The sequence below is a fragment of the Columba livia genome, chromosome 5 (assembly GCF_036013475.1).
Source record: "Columba livia isolate bColLiv1 breed racing homer chromosome 5, bColLiv1.pat.W.v2, whole genome shotgun sequence".
Classification (NCBI taxonomy): Eukaryota; Metazoa; Chordata; class Aves; order Columbiformes; family Columbidae; genus Columba; species Columba livia.
The window spans coordinates 66,844,498-66,866,105 of record NC_088606.1 but is presented as its reverse complement, the minus strand read 5'-3'; the positions used below and the strand labels follow the sequence as shown (position 1 = coordinate 66,866,105).

Here is a 21,608-nt window from a genome sequence, read left to right as displayed (position 1 = left end):
GATGTCCAGAGATGTTGTATCATTGAGTACTCATCAGTCACAGAACACAGCTGGGAAACGGCATCGTAGACAATTCAGGGTGCAGTTTTATGTTACAGTGGTGGTGAAATGAGATCCTGGTCTCCCTGGGCCGGCCACGTGCTCCACTGTGTGTGTTTGCTCTGGCAAGTTGGATCAGTCTGCTGACTTAATGGAAAAACTTGCCTTTGAAAATAAAAGCAAGTTTTTCATTGAATTCCATTGCTGACCTGAGATGCAAGAGTGAATAAGTGAGGATATGTACTGCAGGGAAGAAAAGTAGGATTAGTAGGGCAACAAAGATGCTGAAGGGAGTGGAGCATCTCCCGTGTGAGGAAAGGCTGAGGGAGCTGGGGCTCTGGAGCTGGACAAGAGGAGACTGAGGGGTGACCTCATTGATGTTTACAGATATATAAAGGGTGAGTGTCAGGAGGATGGAGCCAGGCTCTTCTCGATGACAACCAATGATAGGACAAGGGGTAATGGGTTCAAACTGGAACACAAAAGGTTCCACTTAAACATGAGAAGCAGCTTGTTCCCGGTGAGGGTGGCAGAGCCTGGCCCAGGCTGCCCAGGGAGGTTGTGGAGTCTCCTTCTGTGCAGACATTCCAACCCGCCTGGACACCTTCCTGTGTAACCTCATCTGGGTGTTCCTGCTCCATGGGGGATTGCACTGGACGAGCTTTCCAGGTCCCATCAGCCCCTGATATTCTGGGATGCTGTGAGGATTTCACCTTTTAACGGCAACCAGTGTGATGTGAAACTGACCTTAGGTGATAAACTGATTCCATCTAGTTTAAGTATGCAGAATAGTTAGGATCTTTTTCAAGCACCAGTTGGCACCTACAGGGTAAGATCCCAAATTTTGTATTGTTGGATGTGAACTACCCTGGATGGTTATAGCAGTGTGTGCCGAAACACTGGAATGGGTGGAATTTGAACAGGCGAAAACACCACCCTTGGTATCACTGACTCAGCCCTTACCTAAGTATCAGTTACATCATGGGGATTTCCTCGAGGAAAAAGAGATAAACATGAAACTTCCCAGCAGCATCACCTCTTATCAGAGGGTTTGGGATGTGTCTTTAAACACCTTTACTTGACTGGGACAAGCACGGAGAAGCTGCAGCCCAGGTTTAGTGTTCTGGGTGGGTGCTTCTGTTTTCAAGTTGGTCGCTGGCTTAATCAGCAGGAAACTACAATTTCCAGGGTGAAAAGAAACAATTTCGTCTACAAGAGTTGAGAGAATAATCTGATCTTTCTGATTCATAATACATGAAGTAGTGGATGGCCACACTTGCTAGAAGCTTTATGCAAGATCTCATCTCAGTCTGATCCACTTGGTTTCCCTTCACTTTGATATAGCTCAGGAGTAACTCCATTTGAAGTGGAGGCATTTATCGAGCATAACCTTATCCTTTAGTTTTATTCCTGGAAGTAGTCCCTACAAGTAACCTGGTGGGATCTGTGCTGCAGAATCAAACCTGAAGTCAGTGAAAATTATGGTTTCGTGGACCAAATTGTATTTATGGTGGGAACAGACATGTTATAGTACTTAGAATTGGGCACTGCCATAAATACTCTCTGTATCACTCTCCTGCTCCTTGACAGTGGAAAGGAGAAGAACTAAATTACTTTTCCACCCTGGGGAGAGCAATAGCCATAGTGGGTCTGTCCCAGACCTGCCAGCAGAGCCGGTCAGTGCAGCTCCCCACAGCAACTCTATTGCTCCAAGGAGTAAAGCTGCACTTAACACACCTTTGTACGTTTTCAGGGGGACTGTGACAGAAGTTCACTCTGGTTTGTGCATTCAGGAGCTGGCACTCTACAGATCAATGTTCTTTATTACAGGAGCTAATAAAAAGGGCTTTATCAGGTTACCTTGCTCTGTGGCTGGTTCTTACATCTGTCTCTGTTAAGCATTTTTCCCCATTTACTGCAAGGGGAATCCAGTCCTGGGGCTGCGAGGGCAGCTGGGTGGCAACACAAGTGTGCAGATATCACACAAATAGGAGTTTGCACCAAACAATCTAACGAAAGCTCACCCATAAATTCTTTCCTCCCATCTATTCATTTAATGCTGCAAATTTCCCGTGCCAGAGGACCCATTTTAATTGAGCACATACATCATGCTAAAAAATGTTAAGAAATGTCGAAATCGTGCTGTTGCATATAAGCTGGCTCTCCATTATAAATCAGAATGGTGTGTAAAGAATATATTTGCAAAAATATTTTGCAGCCATAGTAAAAATCCTTGTGCTTGCCTGCTTGATTTTGTTCAGTTACAGAAAAGGGGGTGACAACAATAAACTGCCTCTCACGGCTTCATTGATGTGTGCAAGCACTTTTTTTGAAGCTATATTTTAATGTTAGCGTAATTCTTTATTAATACACAGGGAACAAGTACAAATATGAAGGCCACACTCCAGGCTTCTTTATTAAAATTGTGAATGGAGAGAAATCAGTCGCGATATTTTAAGCAAGAGCAGAGTGTGCGCTTTGGCTCTTGAAAGAAAATAGGAAATCCAGATGGATAATTCTTTTTGATCCACTGCACACACCAGAAGACTTGGGAGTATTGCTCGCCAGTACTGAGTTTTACTGTAACATTCAGAAAATCTTGTTAATTGTTGTATAAAACTGTAGTTTTCCCTAGCATGTCTCTTTCTTGAGCCTTTTTCCTTTACCATGACCAGGTTTCTAAATCTGCAGTTTTCAGGTCTGATCGGTGAAATGAACAGAAAGCATAAAAGTTGTTTTGATTTTTTTTCCGTGTAACCTCTAGCCAGAAATACATGATGTTGCCAAACAGGAAGGAAAAAAATGAGAGAAATGTGAAAGCCATTGGTGTTGTAAGTGGAAGCCCTGCTCCCCGAAGGATAGAGCTATTTCATGGTCCCCTTTTCAAATGGAGCATTACAGCATATAATGCAGCAATTATTTTGTTGGGTAGGTGTTTCATTACCAACCTGGGCCTTGGAGGTGATGGGAGAAAATTTGTCTTGACCTTCCAGGGAAGCCATAAAAGAGAAATGATGGCTAAATAATAAATGTCTGAGAGAAATGTGAAATGCCTAATGGTGCTGCGCTGAGCTTTTGTGACATCTGTGCGTTGTAGGATAAAGAGCTGGTGTATGGAATATTTTCTATTGTTCCTTTGCATTTTTGACCTTCCTTCTTCTCCTGGTTCAATCCCTCTCAAATACCATTGAAGGTGTTTTGTGGTTGGTTTTGTTTCCTGCAGGATGTGTGTTTTCCTGGGTTTCCCTTAGGACCGGAGCAAACCACACAAAGCAGACTTGGGAAGAACTTTGATTTCAAAGTGAGGGTGATGGGATCAGGTTTTTATTTACTCTCCTTTGCCATATGTGCAGCATTTGGTGTCGGTAGCCACACAAGAACGAATCTTGCCTGCTCCCATTGATGAGCCTGTGACAGCAACACCAATAGCAGTGTGGAAGAGGACACGCAGGAGTAGCTACTATGATGTGTAGCGCTGCTCTGTGTTGCTGCTCAGGGTTTGGAACAGGAGTGCAGGCTGTTCTTGGTGTTGGATGTTGCGAGTTTATTTTTTTTCTTCTTTCGATATCCAAATTTAGGTTTAATAGTTTCCAGGACCAGCGGTTGAGGTGGTTGTCATTCCTAAGTTCTGAAACGTAGAGTTCTGTACTTGTGTTGTTCAGTCCCTTGTTGAATAATCATAATGCTTTCTATGCTCGTGCTCTTTCCAATTGCTTTGGGAAAGGCTGATTTCCTCTCTAAGATAAAACTGATTTTAATGGAAAAATAAATTGCCCTAGAATAAATATCCCATTAAATAATCTAATTTTTAAATCTTTCCTTCTAAGCAAGTATGAGTGTTGTCATGTGTTGTTTTTCTTATAATGTATTCCTCTAGATCTAATGGAGATGGAAATTCTCTTTTGCCAAGCGAATGTAATGCCCCCAAAGAATTGCTGATCTGGACAGATAAATGATCGTTATGTTGAGCTTTATTAATGTTCTAAGAACCCTTGTGTAACATTATCCATCACGCCAGGGCGTAGGAGTAACTTCTGATTGTATCTGGCTTGAGTGCTCTGCCTCATTCACTCTGAAGTTTTACATCCCCAATAATTTCAGATACCAATCGATCAGCTGTTCTTCTGCGGGTGCTTGACAGTCTGTGTTTTACTCCTAACTGAAGCATTTCTGTTCTTGGCTCAGAAACAAACCTTTAGAGAATTAAATGCCGAACAACTTACCTACAGCTTTATTGTGTCCTTACATGCGTCAGTTTGGGCTCTAAGATTTGGGCTCTAAGACTGCTTCTGGACACAAAAGGATTACATTGATTGGAAGAGGTGCAAAAGGGAGAGCACGTAGGCAGGACTTTGATGTGTAAAGCAAAACTTGACACCAGAAATTGAGCTGTAGCATCTGAAGTGCAGTATCAGTGAGAGGCAAAGGCTCAGAATTCAGCGTGCTGCTCCTTCTTGTAAAGATAAGAGATTGCTGATAAGAAATAAGCATGATTTTGCCTCATTTTGAAGTCAGTTTTTAACTTTGTATTCCCTTTGGGAAAGAAAAATCTAATCTGATAGGTTGGTCTCAAAATGTTGCCTGCGCTAATTCTGGCCTGGGGTCTAAGGAAGCACAAGTGATGCTGAACATGGGCCAGATGGCTTCCTTGACATAGGAGCTGCCCACTTACCCTTTACATCGTTGTGTGTCTGATGTTCCCTGTTTTCAGTCTCACTTTTCCATAGTTAGGACTCTTCAGTGGTTTCTTTTTCACCAGCCTCGGTGTAACCATCCCAATATCTCTTTCCATTCTTAAAACTCACTCAGAAGCCGTTCTCCTTCCTTCTGGGCTCCTTTTCTTCCCTGACTTCTCCCTCTTCATTGCTCCTTTCCACATACTCACAAATACTAGTATATTGGATTATTGCTGCTGTATTTTATTCTTTGTCTCTTCCCCAGTGAGGCCTTTTGCCAATGAAGAGCCTCTGGTAAATGTTGATGTGAAACGTGCCTGTTATAAAACAACTTCTAGGAGCTGTTGTGTCTGTGTAGGTGGACATGGACAGTGATGATGGGATTCCAGCCGTAGCTGGCACTGCGCAGTTTTGGACTGTACACCAAATAATATTCTATCTGAATCTTCTTGTCTATTTTTTGAGGAAATAGGTATCCACAGTGATTCAATGAGTACTGGTTTGTTTGGGGTTTCAGATGACTCAGTGTAATACACAAGTCTGGGGGGGAGCAGGAGTGTGTTGTATTGTTTGTAAAAGCAGAAACTTGATGAGTTGAGAGGATCAAAAGCATGATTCATGTCTTAGTTCATGTCACTATTATAAATCTAGAAAAATACCCAAGGAGTGGCTGTAGCTTTGACTCATCTCAGCTGAGAGGTGGTTTTGATCATTGGGAGACATACCAGTTCTTCTCAGGGCTCCTGGAGAGTGTTGGTACCGTTTTGACATCATGATGACTGTAAATAAGGATGCTTAACAAGACCCAGTATGGTGTCAAATGTGTATGTATGTATATATATATAAAAGATTTTAAACTTTTATTGTGATCCTTTATCTTGTGACAGGTACGTCTTGCTTTACTGTGTCTCAGGGGAACAAAGTCACTGCTGGAGTGTTTGCTCTTTTTACTTCCTATCAGTCCCTTAGTTTTGCCATAAAGAGGTGGTTTTAAAAAAAATTACCAGAGTCTATGTTTAAATGCCCACATTTCTGCGCATTTCTACTATACAGCATTTTTTTCTTCAGTCAAATTGACAGTGATGATACCACGTGAAGTGACTTCCCGTAAGTCTTTGCGTGAAGCAACAAGATTCAGTCTATACATATATGTACTTTATTAAAAACAATGACATAAAAATCCTGATAACCAAGCCATGTCGTTTTCTTCTTTTCCTACAATCTAAGTCCCCATTTTATGGGGCTACACAATAGGGAGTCTATGTAATGTATGTACTATGGACATGAAGATGTTTAAGATACAAAAGTGTTACTCAAGTTTAATGCTGATTTGCACAGAGCTTAAGAAGAATTAGAGTCGCTTTCCCCAAAATTACTTGCAGATAGGAGGAAGAAACACCATAACAGCTGTGAACATGCAGTGCCCGAAGCCCCCTAAGTAAGTAATGTGTTAATATTGGGAGCCAGGCAGTCAAGTTCACTATAAATAGTTAAAAGCTGCCTGTATCTCATGATAAAAGAGTCACCAAAGCTGAGCTGGGCTGACAGCCTTGTTATGCTGAACTGCCCGCAGAAAGTGGAACTGTCTTGCCATACGTTTTCAGTCCTTTTTGCCAAAATGCTTTACTGCCAAGGTCTGATGTTAGAGAGCTCTCTTGTCGCTTCTTCACGACAGTCGTGGACTCGGGTCCTGAGCACATTGTGTCCCATTTAGCTGAGCATTGTGGAGCACATGTGAGTTGTGTTCTCTGTTCTGAACAGGAATTGCAGAGTTTCACCCAGGGAAAGATAATGTGTGGAGTCCATCCATCCATACCTGAGGGGGATGCAGGAAGCCAGAGGGGCAAAAATGCAATTGCGGGAAAAGTGAAGATGAGACTACCCGGTCTCAACCTCTGGGTAAATGAGGTCGACTACCTCACTAGCAAAGATTTTAGATTTGCGTGAATTTCCCGAGCCGTTCTCAGAAATGCAGTGGTGGTTGCAGAGCCCCTGTGTAGTTCTGAGGAAGAATTCTCTCTCTTGGCCCATCTTGATGCAGACTGTGATCCAAGACTTTCCTGACAGACAAAATTGCTGCTCGTGTGCAATAGTGCTGGTCTGAGTTTGTCTTACCTGCAAATCTAATACGCACTATACTACATTTTAAGCATCTGTTACGAATTAAGCTGGTTCACGCAGCCCAGTCCCCTGTTGTTATTACAGTATTTTTCTGGGCTTGGTTTGCCTTTCTGTTTGCTGGTGGTAAGTACCCTCCACAGCATATGGCTGTGCAAAAACCACCCTGCAGGACAAGATAAAAAAGATTCCGTGTGGGCGACTACATAGGAACCTTCAAAGGAATGATGTGAAGAGCATCCCTTGAGACTTAACTCTTCTGATGAGCCAACGAGCTCCCAATGAGCATGGGACCAGTTGAGTTTTCTGCCCCGCTGGTGAGTTCACAGCGTCTTTTAGAAGTTTCTGTCTGAATGCAAACAAGAGTCCTTGAAAGAAGTGTTGGCTGTATCTGACCTAGTGCAGTTGCTGTTGATTTGTGATTAAAGCTTTAGTTGATGATCCAACAAAATGATGAGTGTGTTGGATGGGAAGGTCTCAGCAGCTGAAATGTCCTTTATGTCTATAGGAACTTGATGGCCAATAAGGGCCGGTTAACCTCTGGGATGCCGATTAACATAATTTCTGGATTTATGTGATGTTGCCTGTTACCCCTCTTGTCTATTGGCACTGGTGCTTCCCCCTCAGAGGGGTTAATTTTGTCTCACTTTCTGAACACAAGGGAAGAAAACTTTGCGTCTTTATTCTTTTCTTCCCCTTCTGTTGCCCATGTTATAATAATTTAATTTGACAGCCTGGCGAATAGGATTTGTCAAATACTGTAACCTTAAGCAACACAGATATTGAAAACTGTGCTTTGAATTTATATAATCCAGATGTGTGAACCAATAAAACGCTCAGATGAAATGAAATGTCGGGCTTTGTGGGGAGAGAAAGGGAGAAATACTACTTGCCACTTAACTTTTCCACATGGCGTAAAGTGCAGAGTTCCATCAGTTGTATTAGTCTCCAAGAACAGAAGTGATTTTTGTCATTTTGGTGCTGGTAACTAATCAGTAAATATGATTGATATCAAAAAGCTGAATCTCACAAGACCTGCTAAGTAAAAAACCAGTTTAGTGTTTGGGCAGTGAAAAGGCTGGTCTTGGTTAGGTATTTAGGGCTAAATTGCTGCCATGACCCTCACCTTAGAGTAGTAAAGTTTAATTAAGCAAATTCTGTAGTATCACATATGAAATTGTTTGATTATTTCTATCTTCCCATCAATACAAGGCAACACTCAGAGATAACAGCTTGTAAGCTGTTGCTGCATCTGTGCTGAGCTTCAACATCCTATGCAGGAATTTCACTTGTTCTACAATATATATTCTCAAATTATGTGTATAAGACGACTTCTGCTTCTGTAATATTTCTTCTTCTGTATACAGAAAGAACCTGAAAATGTAGAATAATTATCTTAAATGAATATTCAGCTAGATCTCTTTGCTCCCTCTGGTGACCTTTCTTTGGCAGAAAGAAAGAAATACTGAGTAATGACAATATTTATCAAACAGTTCATCCCCCAAAAGTGCAATTTAATTTTAGCTAAAAATGAGTATTCATCAAATTCAGAGTGTAGGCCTAATAAGTAGGATTAAATTTGAGATATTTAAAGCCAGGTGCCGTAGCTGTATTTGAGAGAGAGAATATTCCCAGAGTTGTTCTGTCTGAAGTTCAGTATCTGCTGTCATACAGAAGTTCTGCATCGATCGCAGCTCAATCAGATGGAGACAACGCTGCTCAAAGATGCCAGTGCGTGGAAAAATTGCATGTATTTTAAACAATGCAGCGTCTGTCTGGACTCTGGCTCTTTGAAACCTTGGTATAACCAAGCGCAAAGATGTAAGTAGTGGAAGCGCCACTGAAAAAACTCAAACCCATTCAGCTCATCATACGCTGTGGCCTCTTGGGTTGGTTTGGTTCATTCTTTAGCTGCGTAATCCATTCATTTCTGCTGCAGTTCCATAAATCACATGCTTGCTGGAGTGGAGAGAGTTATTTGAAAGGATGGAAGAACCATTAAGTAGAAATGAGAGTACGTGTAAAATGTTGACCCTGCGTAGCTGGGGGAATGAGCACCGGTCACTGTGGAGCGGAAGGACCAGCAAAATCTCAACCGTTTCCCCTGTTTTTGGTTAACGTAATAAACATGGTCCTGGGTTATTCCCAGTAGGGACACGCTGCAGCCTCCAGAACTGGGGAATAGCTTTCTTCTGTCATGCTCAGCCGTGGCTTTTGTATGTTTTTCCTCCAAATTACAACATGCTTTTAATCTAAACAGACATCAGTTCTGTCCGCCAAGCACATCAAATATGTATTGCAAGGATAACAAAGCGGGGAAAAAAGGAACATGGCTCACAAAGTGAGCATGTGATAGTACAGGGGAGAGGAGGGGGAATTGGAGAAAAAGGCTGAGCAGGGAACGGACCCCCCGAAGCAAAGCGACTAATGGAAAAAGTGGGCAGTGAATAGAGGTATTGTGTTCAGCTACATGAGGGGGATTCCCCAGGGAAAGGTTAGGTTCCAGGATAAATGAAATCTCCCCTTGAATGGTGTTCTTCCCTGCCCAGATACAGGCATGGTGATTACCTATTAAGAAACAGAGTCTTTATAACTTCTAATTTACACAGTTCTACAAGTGTCTTATTTCTTATTTATTGGAAAGGCTGTGTCCTCTGGAGATTCTGCCTCTCTGGAAAATATTTTCTTCTAGCATTTCTCAAGCACCTCCTCTATTTTTTTCTTTTTCTTCCAGCTTTTTATACGTAGTTTAAGTGGCAGATATAGGCTTTTTCTACGGTCACTGCAAAACTACCTAGAGAACGGAGTCAGCACTCTGTAAGTCTCTGTATCTTGGTGTTTCTCCATGTTCTGTGGGTACCAGGGAACACCAAAGAAGGTCGAAAGGTTCTGCCGCTGTTGTTGTTCTTGGAACCCCTGTTTTAAGCCTCAGAAAGATGAGGAGCAGGGGCTGAAGGTGCCTGCTCTGCATGGCTGGGCTGTGGGTCGGCACGTGGGAGGTGCTGGAGCAATTGGGCGACAGCTCCGTGGAAAGAAAAAGCTGCTTTGGGAAGGGGGTGTGAATGGAGAAGTGCTGGCGTCGGAAGCCTTAGGATTATTTGTCTTGGGTGAACTCACAAACGAGTACAGACGGGATGTACGAACGCTTAAGAAGGTTGTTGTGAAGCGTACATGGGACTGAGGAGGGATGAAACAGATGGGACGTCTCTTGCAACCTGCTCCAAGACCTTAAAGTTGAAGGATTTTACGATGTCGTTCTTGTGACATAGTGGTAAGCTCTGTTTACTTTGACAGTTGTGTTTGGGAGGGTTTTAACTTAAGTGATTACTGCTATAATTAAAAAGTTAAAGGACAATTTCAGTTTTTGCTGGAGAAGTTGGTTTTAGCTCCTGTGATAGCGAGAAGTGTTAAAAACCATAGAGTGTAGTCTAAAAATGCAAAAACCGGAAAGTTCCGAAATCTTAGAATAATATCCGAGGATTTTTTCTTTTTTTTTCTTTTTTGACATTGCTTTTTAACTCCTGAGTACAACCAATATCTGCAATAAAGAAATATGCATCTGCCTGAGCATGGTGCATCTGGCACTGATTCTGACCATTCAGCACTGGTGTTTACATTGTCATCCTTCTTTGGAAACTCATGCGAGTGGCAAAGCGCACTCATGCCTTATGGGCTGCTTCAGGTTATTGAAATCCTATTTAGTTGTCAAGCTTGTAGATATAGAATTGTAGACTTGTTTTGGTTGGAAAAGATAATGAAGCTTGTCAAGTCCAACTGTTAACACTGCCAAGTCCACCTCTAAACTGCAGTAAACTGGATTCTTTGTAGTTGTCGCTAATACAGTGATACAGAAGGACTGTGATACTTGTGTTTTAGAGAGTTCTGTGGAACTTTTTGGCAAACGGCAGATTACAGAAGTAGTCACGCACAGAAACCAACACAAAAAAGAGCCGTTCTGGGAGTGTGAGCGCATCTCCAGTCACTAGTGCAAGCCAAGCTAGTAGAAGGTGTAGAAATGGCTCAAGCTGAAACGTGTTTTCTTTAGTCTATGGTCTCGCTCCATTGCTTCTCCAGCCAGTTCTAGGGCAGCTCTCCCCAAGGACTTGGCATCGCTCGGGCTGTCAAGACCAACAACAACAGAACTCTGCAGAAACGGATGAAGCTCGACTCAAACGGTGCCAACGCTTTATAATGTTACAGAGTTTTTATCCAAACAGAGGGATCCTGCACTGAACTACTTAGTGTTCAGTTCTTCTTACCAACCTACACCTCTGACTGTTGGTTTTGGAGAAACATATTTTGCTCGCACTGTGGGTCTTCTGAGATGTCGCACGTTCTTGGTCTTCTGCTTTGATGTACTGTATTTTGACAGTTCCTTCAAAGCTGTAAGTGGATTGGGCTCCAGAGGGCTGTAGATTCAGGCTACAATTTCACATGGATGAGAATGAGCGAGGGAAGTCGAGTATCATAACAGTATCTGAACCCTGGGAAGCAAAATGGTACTCGGTAACAGAGCCAATATGATAATACAAGAGCAGAGTGCTGAGAGCAGAATTACGGGACAACTGGAACTAAACCACTTCTTTCTGAACATTTTCTCTCTGGAGCTCCTTCGGTTTGTTTTATGGTCTAAACTCAAGATTAAGGGGAAAATGCTGAATTTCTGGCACTGCTCTCATGCTGACTCTTCCCTTGTGGTCCCAGGTGAAATGTTTTGTTTCCCATCTGTAAAACAGGTGAGAGGCTTCCTTCCCCTCCTCAGAGAGATGGTGTGGGAATCAGCCTCTGTTTGTGAAGTATTTTAATGTGCTGTCGTTCTTCATGGCTCGGAATGGACTTAAACCATGGAAATATTTCTCCGCAGCTCAGAAAAGACCACACCTGCCACATTGCTCTCAGCTTTATTCATTTGAGTCGCCAGAAAACAAACAACAAAACAGCCCTAACAAACTGGCATGAGCTCAGAGGAGAGCAACCCGAACAACTCGGGGACTGGCTGGAGGGGTTAAATTAATAACATGAGATTAAAAGAGATAAATATATGTAGTTTGGTGAAAGCCATTCCCCTGGAGTTAATTACGCCGTATTATTTTAAAGATGTAAATGTTGAAGGATTTGCTTAGTGCGCTCCAGAGAGAGGGAATTGGCAGAGAAAAGAGGAAGCGAAAAGGAGCTTTGAGTTGAATACCAAGGGAAAAGAATTTCCTGACTGTGGATCTGTTGCTCTGTGAAGCAGACTCGCGGGGAACTGCTGAAAGCCCCACTGTTTGAAACACTAAAGCCTCCTAGATGAGAAAGAACTCCTGAACTGAGATAAAGATAAAACCCAGTCGGCCTTATCTGTTTCAATTACTGTAATTTGAGAGACTCAGCTACCATTATTGATACAGCAGCAATGCCCAGGACCTCAAATCAGATACGTGTTGTAGAAACACATGAACAAGCTTTCTGTATCTGCTAGAAAATCTGTAGAGCAATCAGGGTCTAGACCAACCCAGATGTTGGTATTGAAGGGCAGCAACAACACTGGTGTGGATATTCTACCCGTTCCTGTTCAGTTCATAAATGCAAAAATAATGTCTCAGGCTTCCAAAGTTCTCCTGATCTCTGTAATCATAAGAAAAACTATTGGAAGGTTCAGAGACTACAGAGCAGGAAATCTCAAGGAAAATCAGTTTAACTTCCCACTTAATTATGAGCATATTTTCCCGTTCTTTAATGGTTTTGTTTCTCTGAGATTCCAGGTGTTCCTGTGCTGCGCTATATACCAGAGCTGACCCGAGTATTTGAGGAAGGGCAGCTGTGGTGCCCTGGTAGTCCTAGCGGGGTATATTAACCCATGTTTAGTGCTGTGCTGTTGCAATTACTGTGCTTCCAGGGATTAGAATAACTTGTTTAGACTTATCACAAGCATCTCTGCAATGCTCAGCAGTCAGCTAAGCATTTTTCCTAGAAAACACTATCAGCAAAAATCAGCATTTCTGCCAGTTATATAAGATAGAGACCTAAAATCAAACTGCTCTGATTGTGCAGTTTATTGAAATCGGGCAAATCCTGAGCTCTGGTCTGTAGAGCTAAGAAGTCAGCCTTGATCGTGGCTTTTAAGTTGCCAGGCACTGGGTTTGATCAGAGAACTGGATCAAATGTCTTTTTAAAACAAAACAGTACATTTGAAACCGCATGTGAGAAATTCTAGCTGTGGAGCCTTAATCATATTGCATGGGAAATACTTATGTTATTTGCTTAAATATCTGAAGAAAATCTGAAGCTGGGACTTGAGTGCAGAATACCGTAAAGAATCTGTGTTGTGTTGCTTGTTGACAAGCTGCTGCTTTGCTGAGCCCACCAGCCTCTTTCACTGTCATTTTGCAATGAGATGGGAAGTTTGCTGCCTAAATGTAGTTTGTCAATCATGCCGCTACACACCCTGCACCGTCCCATAGTTGTGTGCTTAGAGCTTCCTTTTTCTTCAGGAAAAAAAACCTCTATAAAGAGTTTAGCGACAGGTTTGTTCCTAAGTTCCCCTTCGGTTGTCACCACTCATTGCAGTTCCTGGGATGTGTCAGCCTTTTCTTTTTATATCTGCGATGTAAAAACACACACGAGATCTTATTTATAATGCTTCTGCTGAGCTCTGTTACCTATGCTGATGAACCCCGCAGGATTTTATTCCCAACCTGTAACACAGCGATAGTTCAGGACCCGAAACCCACTTCCATTCCCTTCCCTGTCAGCATTTAATTGCTTTTCTACAGTTTTCTGCTGTATTAAGCTCCAGCCGAAGCAGAACAACTCTTAACATATTGGTCCGTGACTTCTCTTGTTGTTGTATTTACAACGATGCGTGAAGTTAAAACAGCGCATGCCATATAGAAGCTTTCAGTATACTGTTAGCAGTATTCTGATTAATTAGCTGATTAAACATTTGAAAAGCCATAATACATTTGGTTTTGTTGAACTCTTCAAAGTTCTTACCAAGGGAAAGTCTGGTGTGGGGCCTATGCAAATTAAAGCCATGGTGATAATTCTGTTCCAAGGATCAGTTCTGGAAATTGGGGCAGAACAGCTGATTAATCTGGGCTGGTTTAACTTTCCTTATCCATTCCCTGCCACCCGTACAGCAGAGCGGGCTCTCTGCATCCTGTCACTAACACTGTTCCAAAGAGAAATGCCGTGATAATAAGTAGTAACTTGGCTGTCCCATTCATTAGATATATTGTGACTTAATGATAACGTTAATTGAATTGGCTGAATAAGTGCTCTTTGGGCGGGATGCCAGTGTTTCTGGGACCTGGCGTAACAGACGTGCTGCTGAGGAAGCGGATGAGATATGAATTCATCTTCCAGTAGGCAGCGATTTGGTGTCTGTTCCTGTGGTTCCCATCATGTACAGCTCTGAAGTGATATGTATAGAAGTATATGGCTGGCTGCCGTCCGGTGCTTGTGAGCACTGGGTTTTCTGGTTTTGTCATAGCGATGACGATTGGAATTAGCACTTTGCAGATGGAGTTCCCTGCCCTGGTGGCATCTTCAGTGCCAACCAAACTCTTTTTCTCCTAATGGCTGTATGGCCCAGAGAGCTCAGTGTCTCTTTCCTCTATCTCCGTCTTCACCTTCTGCCCTTTTCAGGTCTGTGGCATAAGAGAAATCATAAGCCAGGAAAACATTTTTTGTTGTCTTTCAGGATTCCTTTAATCATTTCATCATTTTATTCAAGGACACGTATATATAGTGGGGGCCATTTCAATTATTTACCGCTTCAGTTGGTTGGATATTCCTTGGCCTTAACTAAAAACCTTACGTAGAGGCAATGAGTGTGTGTGTACGTAGCTCAAGATACAAGGGTGGTCGTCTTAGGTATTCTGTTGTGTTCTGAACACTTTATGTTTACTTTTTTCCTTTTTTTCCACCCTCTTCTGTCAAACTCTGAGCTCCAGCAAGCTGCTTCTAACTACTAACATATGTCTGGGGGTGGAGAAAGACGCAGGAAGGAATACTCCAAGGAGTACAGTAGCGTTTCTGCATTCAGTAAGTTAGTCATTGGCTACTTCAGTTATAACAAAAAATATAAATAAAAGAATGATCTGTAAAGGAGCTGCAAATCTGAGACAGTAAGCTTGTGTTGTTCATATAGCGATCCCATAGCAGATCATGACTGTAGTTTACCTACTGTTTTCGTTATGAGGATCTCAAAGCTCTTCAGTTCTTTGAAGTCACAATATGTTTATTGCCTCTACAAATGAAAACATGAAGAGCTGGACAGAGCAAGATCTTGAGTTTCTTGATTCACAACAGCCATTTACTGTTGTAAATGCTGTGTGGAAGGAGTTTGGAAGATTCACCAAGTAGCGTTCGAGTGGGAGATGAAAATGTGTGTGAGGTAGTGGAGAAGACTGAGGCTTCTTGCTTCTTAATTTGTTCTTTGAACCCCAATATCATTAATTGTTGTCTCCTGGGTATTTCTTGGGAAAGCGGGTAGCTGTAGAAATAAGAACCCTGATAGTTCTAAATCAAATCAGTTTAATGTATGGTATGTGAGTGGTCAATATCTCCATGAATTTTTGGTCTCACATGCGAGTTGCCCTCTATGACTCTTGCTGGGAGCGAGCCAAGAGAAACAACTTGCCATCGCCTTTGAGGTCCACTTGTAAAGCAGAATTTAGCTTTCTGCTGCTCTGCATTCCTTTGTTGTTATCACCTGGTTTCAGCCCCGCACAGGGAGCTGAGGCTTTGCTGCAAGTCTCGTCTTGAACACACACTCCGTCTTTTTTATTTTATTTATTTTTTTTTCCTTTGCATTTGCTCAAACTCAAAACTTGGGTTACAAACCTCAGTGAACAAGTCCTTTGAGCTACGCCAATTGTTTCTGGAAGCCAATTATTGTGTGTTAGTAAATGAACCCAGTAGAAGGAATGTTAAATATATCAGACTTGCAGCAACAAGTCTGCTGTCAAAAGGAATAATATTAACCTCTCCCTAAACTGATGAGATACCAGCAGCTGCAGCCACCAGCTGGTAGGAAGGTGAGAAACGGAATAAACCAGTAACAGGGATAAAATTGTAAGTATTATACAATGAGCTTCTTCATGTAGAAGAAAGTTTCTGAAAAGCAGAGGCCGTTTCCCGTCCCACACACGTGGTTGTGCGCTGCTCGTCCTGTAAGCAAAGCCTCTTGCCCTTTTTATTTTGTTTATTTTTAATCCTTTAACCCTTCCAGCCTTGGTAAATGCTGAAGTGGGATTTGAATGCTGACTCAGAGGCGTCAGCACGTATTGCATCCTGCTCGGTTTGATTCCTGCTTTTCCAGCTATAGCAGGATTTCTGCAAATGAAGTTTCAGGCTCTCAAATGCATCCACTTGCCCAGAGGAGAATAATGAAATCCAGAGCATTGCAATTCAAAACATTCCTGATTCCAAACCAATCCCCTGAGTCACTTAGTGCAAGGGACACAATTTAAGAGTGAGCTCAGTTCAAAACAAACCTGGAGTTCATTACCAATTTGGGCTGATTTGATCTCACAGCCCTTTTATTATTTCTTTCTGGGACTCTCGGAGGTGAAAGTTGTATCTGCCGCAGTAGAAAGTGCCTCGTGTCAGGGATGTGCAGAACAGCCCATTCGCTTTTGGCTCACGAGCTCCAGGGCTTTGCAGTCCAAAATTAAACTCACGCTAAAAGTAGGGCATGGTCAAACAATTTTCCACGAGTCATTGACCTCCTTGTGCCTCGCTGTATTTATCCATAAAAAGGATGCGATTAAACTATGAGGTGCATATTTTTAAATTAAATATATATATGTATATATTTTTCCTCCATCTGTACCAAGCCACATGAGATGGGTGCTATGTTAAGCAGATGCCAAGGTAACAGATGCTGAGATAGTATCAGGTATCTATTATACAAAGTTCTCTCCAAAAGTCTGGCCTTGTGAGAGTATAACTGACAGTGAATCCAGCTCAGGTGTCAATGGCCATACTGCATAATTGATTATAACTTTATATGGCAGAGAGAGAAACAGAGTAATGCTTAATGGTAATAAGTGGATCTGTTTACTTAGGATCTACATCACAGTTCAACTTCTTTTTTTAATCTTTCCGCTGGTTTATCATTTCATCCAGATGTTTCCATTAATTAATTATGTGGCAATTAATCCTTGGTGCTGCTCATGCGTCTGTTCCATCCGAGTAAATTTGTCTTACCTGGGTGACTAAGAACAAAGGCATTTGGGAACTTCAGTCCGTTGGGTTTGGAGGCTGGGAGCTGTCGTGATGCTCAGGTTAGGTTGGCTATCAAGAATGTGGCCTCTCTTTGCTAAAACCTCTCCCTCTGCAGACAGTGAACGTCTTTTAGAGGCACCCCGTGCTTTTCCTGAATTGGGACAACGGCTAAAACACAAAACTGTTCCGCTCACAAGCTACAAAACTACCTGTTTTCCAGTTGTAACCTGAGGATGTCATTTAATCTGGAGACTCTTCAGCTGCACAGTAGCTGTGAAAGCTAAAGTGAGCTTTATTTTCAATACGGGGGGAGGTGTATGTATTATTCATGATGCAAAATGTAATGCAGTAAGCAGGTATTTGTGTTTTCATTCATTCATTCAGGTCAGTTATTTGCCAGTCAAAAAAAAGAGCAAGAAATAGGTTGGGTTTTTCCCCCCCTCTGCTGATTACACTTTATCCTCTTTCCTCATACCCTTCTTATCTATTCTTAATTCTCTACAGAAATGCTTCGCTGAACAAGTCAGATGTTTGGTATTCTAGTGTTCTCTGCATGGGCTCAGACGTTTTAAGCAGTTGCTTTAGAAGACCTATAAATTGATTTACTAAATAGGGGAATAGTCTTAAATTGTTCTGCTTAATCAAAAATAAAGGCACGGGAATTGTAAATAAAAGTTAAAATCTGAGCATGAATCATAAATCGCTTCTGAGGATATCCGAGTTTTGATTGTTTCTAGTGCAAATGCTGCATAGTCAAATTTTGATCTGATTTAAAGCCCTGGCAAGCCTTTGATGTCAGGGAGGTTACGCAAGGCTGGCTCTGCGAGCCGCTCCCCGTCTCCTCCTACGAATACAACCCAGACTCTCCGTCTCTTCCAGAAGAACAAATGGGTCACTGGGAAATTCAATGGGTTTCGCTGAGGTTTGCCTGGGTTGTGGTGTGTAAGTAAGGCAGAAATGAATATAGGCCATCAAAAGCCAGATGTGTTAACCTGACAACAGCTGGCCCAGGAGCGTAGCACTGGCTAAGTACCCAAGGCATTAAAGATGGGCATGTGCACGTGTATTTTTGTTTCCCTGTTTAACAGTAAGGGAGGAAGAATCTCCTGCTTTTGAGAAGACAAAAAAGTGAATGCTTAACTTCTCCTCATTTTATTTGGGCAGCAACAATCGCCAAACCTGCATGTTGTTGTTGCTGTTTCTTTAAGGTAAGAGATCTGGAGGCTGCTAAAGCTTTAATAGGCACGTCTGCAGATAATAGTGTGTGCTGCATAGCTCAACTCTTGCCTGTGCTTTTTTGCAAAGCCTTTCATCTTCCAGGCTTAGTCTCTTTTTGCTCATACTGATGTCGGTACATAAGTTGTGTAAGTCAGCGGTGTCGCAGCATCCTGGTGTACATGAGAGGAGAAACAACAGATTCAGTTCAATTAATAGGGCAACTTAAATACGTCCATGGTTTACATTTGGGATAATTAGGCAGAATGTTTAATAGTTCCATGTGCTCTGTTGTTACAGTGGAGAAGGGACCATCAGTAGTTTAGCTACATATAAGAAAGATGGAGATAGACTTTTTAGAAGGGTGTGTTACAATAGGACAAGGGGTGGGTGATGGTTTTAAACTGAAGGAGGGAGATTCAGGCTGGACATGAGGAAGAAATTGTTGGCCCTGAGGGTGGTGGGAGCCTGGCCCAGGTTGGCCAGAGAGGTGGTGGATGAACCATCCCTGGAGACATCCCAGGCCAGGCTGGACGGGGCTCTGAGCAACCTGAGCTGGTGAAGAGGTCCCTGCTCATGGCAGGGGTGGCACTGGGGGACCTGGGAAGGTCCCTTCAACCCAAACCATTCTATGATATGGCCACAACTGTTTAAAAGAGGAGCTGTTACGCACTGCAAGCAGGACCAGCCCGTCATAAGCTTTCTCCTAAATCCAGAGCTCACCTCTGGGCACTGTTTCTATATATAAAGATCCACATTTTCTGTCTGAAAGAGCTTTCAGTCTGAGATGAGCTCTGATAAGCAGCTATGACAACCATGGAAGAAGAAATAAGTAATAAAGGTGGATGGGCATGGCCTAAGGAGAAGAGGTGATGCAGGCACAGAAGAGTGGAATTCTGGCTGCTGAGTTTGGCAGAACAACTCAGATCGCTGTTGACAATAGAAACTGGTCCCCACTGTGCCCCTGGCAGGTGGGTGTCCCCTGATTACCTGTGCTTGTGCTGACAAAGTGGGGTCAAACCACGAATCCAACCCCAGCTTGTGCCACAGGGAAAGGCAGGACTGCTGTAAAGAGCATAGCAGTTTGGGATTTGTTAGCTTTTGTAGCTTCTGGACGTGGCCTTTCCTGTAGGACTCTCATGACTCTTGAGTGTTCAAATAAGACCCTGAGGCCCCAGGGGGCTGCTGGTCACACTGGCCTTATAGTGCAGACTAACAGTGGTGGAGTGTGTATGTGGTTTTGCCTGTAAAAAGAGCTGGAGCGTGTTTTTAAGGAGCATACTTCCTTTCTGCCTCCCCCCGGTGCATACAGATGTTATTTCGGAGAAAACTGCAACTACACCGGTTCGTAGAAATCATGTACTATGCAGCTTCCTAAAACCCGCTTCTCAGTCTCATGCATCTGTGTGCGTATCCACTCCTTTAACTCATAAAAGGCTGTTCTTCAGGGTTCCACAATGAGATTTATTTTCTGGGCCTTACTGGAAATATTATCACAGAAAACGCATAGCTAGTGAACCAGCTATGTTGGATTTTCCTGCCTGTTTTTTATTATGCTTGTGGTTTTCTCTAGATTTGCTTCAGCTGTGATTTATTTTAATCTTCTGCTCTGGCATTTACTGTTTAAGTTTGCATGTTCCTTGCGTTTTGTTGAGTGTCACTTCTCTGAGCTGTGGGATTGTTTTGAGGTGACATCCAGGCTTTTGTCATCTTCTTTTTGTCTTCTGAGCCCATGGCACTGGTTGTCCAGGTCTTGGTCAGAGACAAATTCTGACTTGGCATCTCCTTGACTTAGGGTTTTTGCCACCTTTTCCTGTTACCGTTGCTTTTCTGAACCTGAAAAAGTACGAAAATCCGCGGTCTTCTGGCTTTGAACAATGTTTCATATACTGATCACAAACTGATTTTAGCATTTAATGATTGAGAGGTAAAAAGAAATTGGAAGAGGAAGTATCTTTTGAGGCGGTTGAAAGGGTTAGCCAGAGTAAAGGCTGAAAAACACAGATATTTGGGGCCAAAGCTTCCCTATAATTGCCCAACGGCACAGGTGATGGATCTGTCTTAATTCTCACATATCTGTGCCACAGTGGGATCTGTAAACTCTGCAGGAATGTGGATTTTGCAGGTTTTGGCTGAAAAGGCAACTTGCACTGAGTGGTGTGGAAATGGCTCAAGCTTCCAAAGAAGAGTCGCTTGGGTTGAGCTGCAAGTCCCGCTCTGGAAATGACTTTTCCACAGAAAATATTGAGACAAATCCTCAGTCTTCAGGGACTTTTTTCGGCGGAAAAAAAACCTGGAAAACCGGTAATTTAATTAGGATGTTTAGGAGTTTACTTAATATAATAAATAGCAGTTTGATGGCATTCAAAGGCATCTGAGAAGATCTTGAAATATTTCTTTTAATTGAATTCATTATGTGCAAGTTTTCAGCAGAGAGATCATTGGGTGATGTAGGAGCAAAAGTTTTGTCTGTAGATTTGAGGTTCTTGTGTTCTTGGAGAAGGCTAAAATGTGACTATTGTAGAGCCCAAGACGTCATTCATTTTTTGCTGTTCAATGTGTGTGTTAGGGGCTCCCACTTTTCAGTTGCGTTGGCTTTTTCTAGCTCTCAATCTGTGAGCTCAGCGCTGTCACCTGCAAGACCCGTAGTCCAGCCCTGTGTTTATCCTTCTCATTTGATTCCCATATGATTCACAGTCTCGCTGTGATACCTGCTTATGTCATATGTGTCCTGCTCCCACACCCACAGAGCTCAACATCAACCCTCTACTTATATTAATTATCATTATTTTTCTCCTGATTCTTTGTTAGCTGTAATACTTTCTTTTATCCCTCTAGTTTGGCATTACTATGGACTCACAGGTGGGCTTGAAGGGTCACCCCAGGGTTCATTGTTCAGAGGATTTAGAGAGATCTTCAAGAAACTGTTTCACTTGTAGTCATTGCCTTAATAATTTGAACTGTGCAACCCCATACGGTTTAGTTGGTGGAACACAACTTGGATTTTCTTGGCCAGTACACAGCAGAAAATAATCCAGTGAAGCTCATGTAAAATTGCTTTGAGAGTGGTATTAAGTGGAATATAGTGCTGTGACACTTATTCTACTTGTGTATGACTTCTGGGGAAAGTGGCAGCTTAAAAGCAAAGTCTCCACACCAAAGCTTTGGGAAAGAGAGATGGGCATTCCCTCTGCCAAACACAGCAAGTTTGACATCTTTCAAGTATAATTATGTTAAGCTGCAGGAAGTCAGAGTTCCAGTTTTGGAAATAGCTCTGATTTTTCATAATTTCACATAGAATTGATCTCTTTCTGCTATAGTATGGTAAATGATTGTTAATATAGT

General features: G+C 42.4%; 1 protein-coding gene across 1 annotated transcript in view; it reads left to right on the top strand.

The window, feature by feature from the left end:
- The window catches only part of ABTB2 (ankyrin repeat and BTB domain containing 2), a 122,546-nt gene that overhangs the window by 31,843 nt on the left and 69,095 nt on the right, over window positions 1-21,608 (top strand). The gene's annotated exons all lie outside the window — the stretch shown is intronic.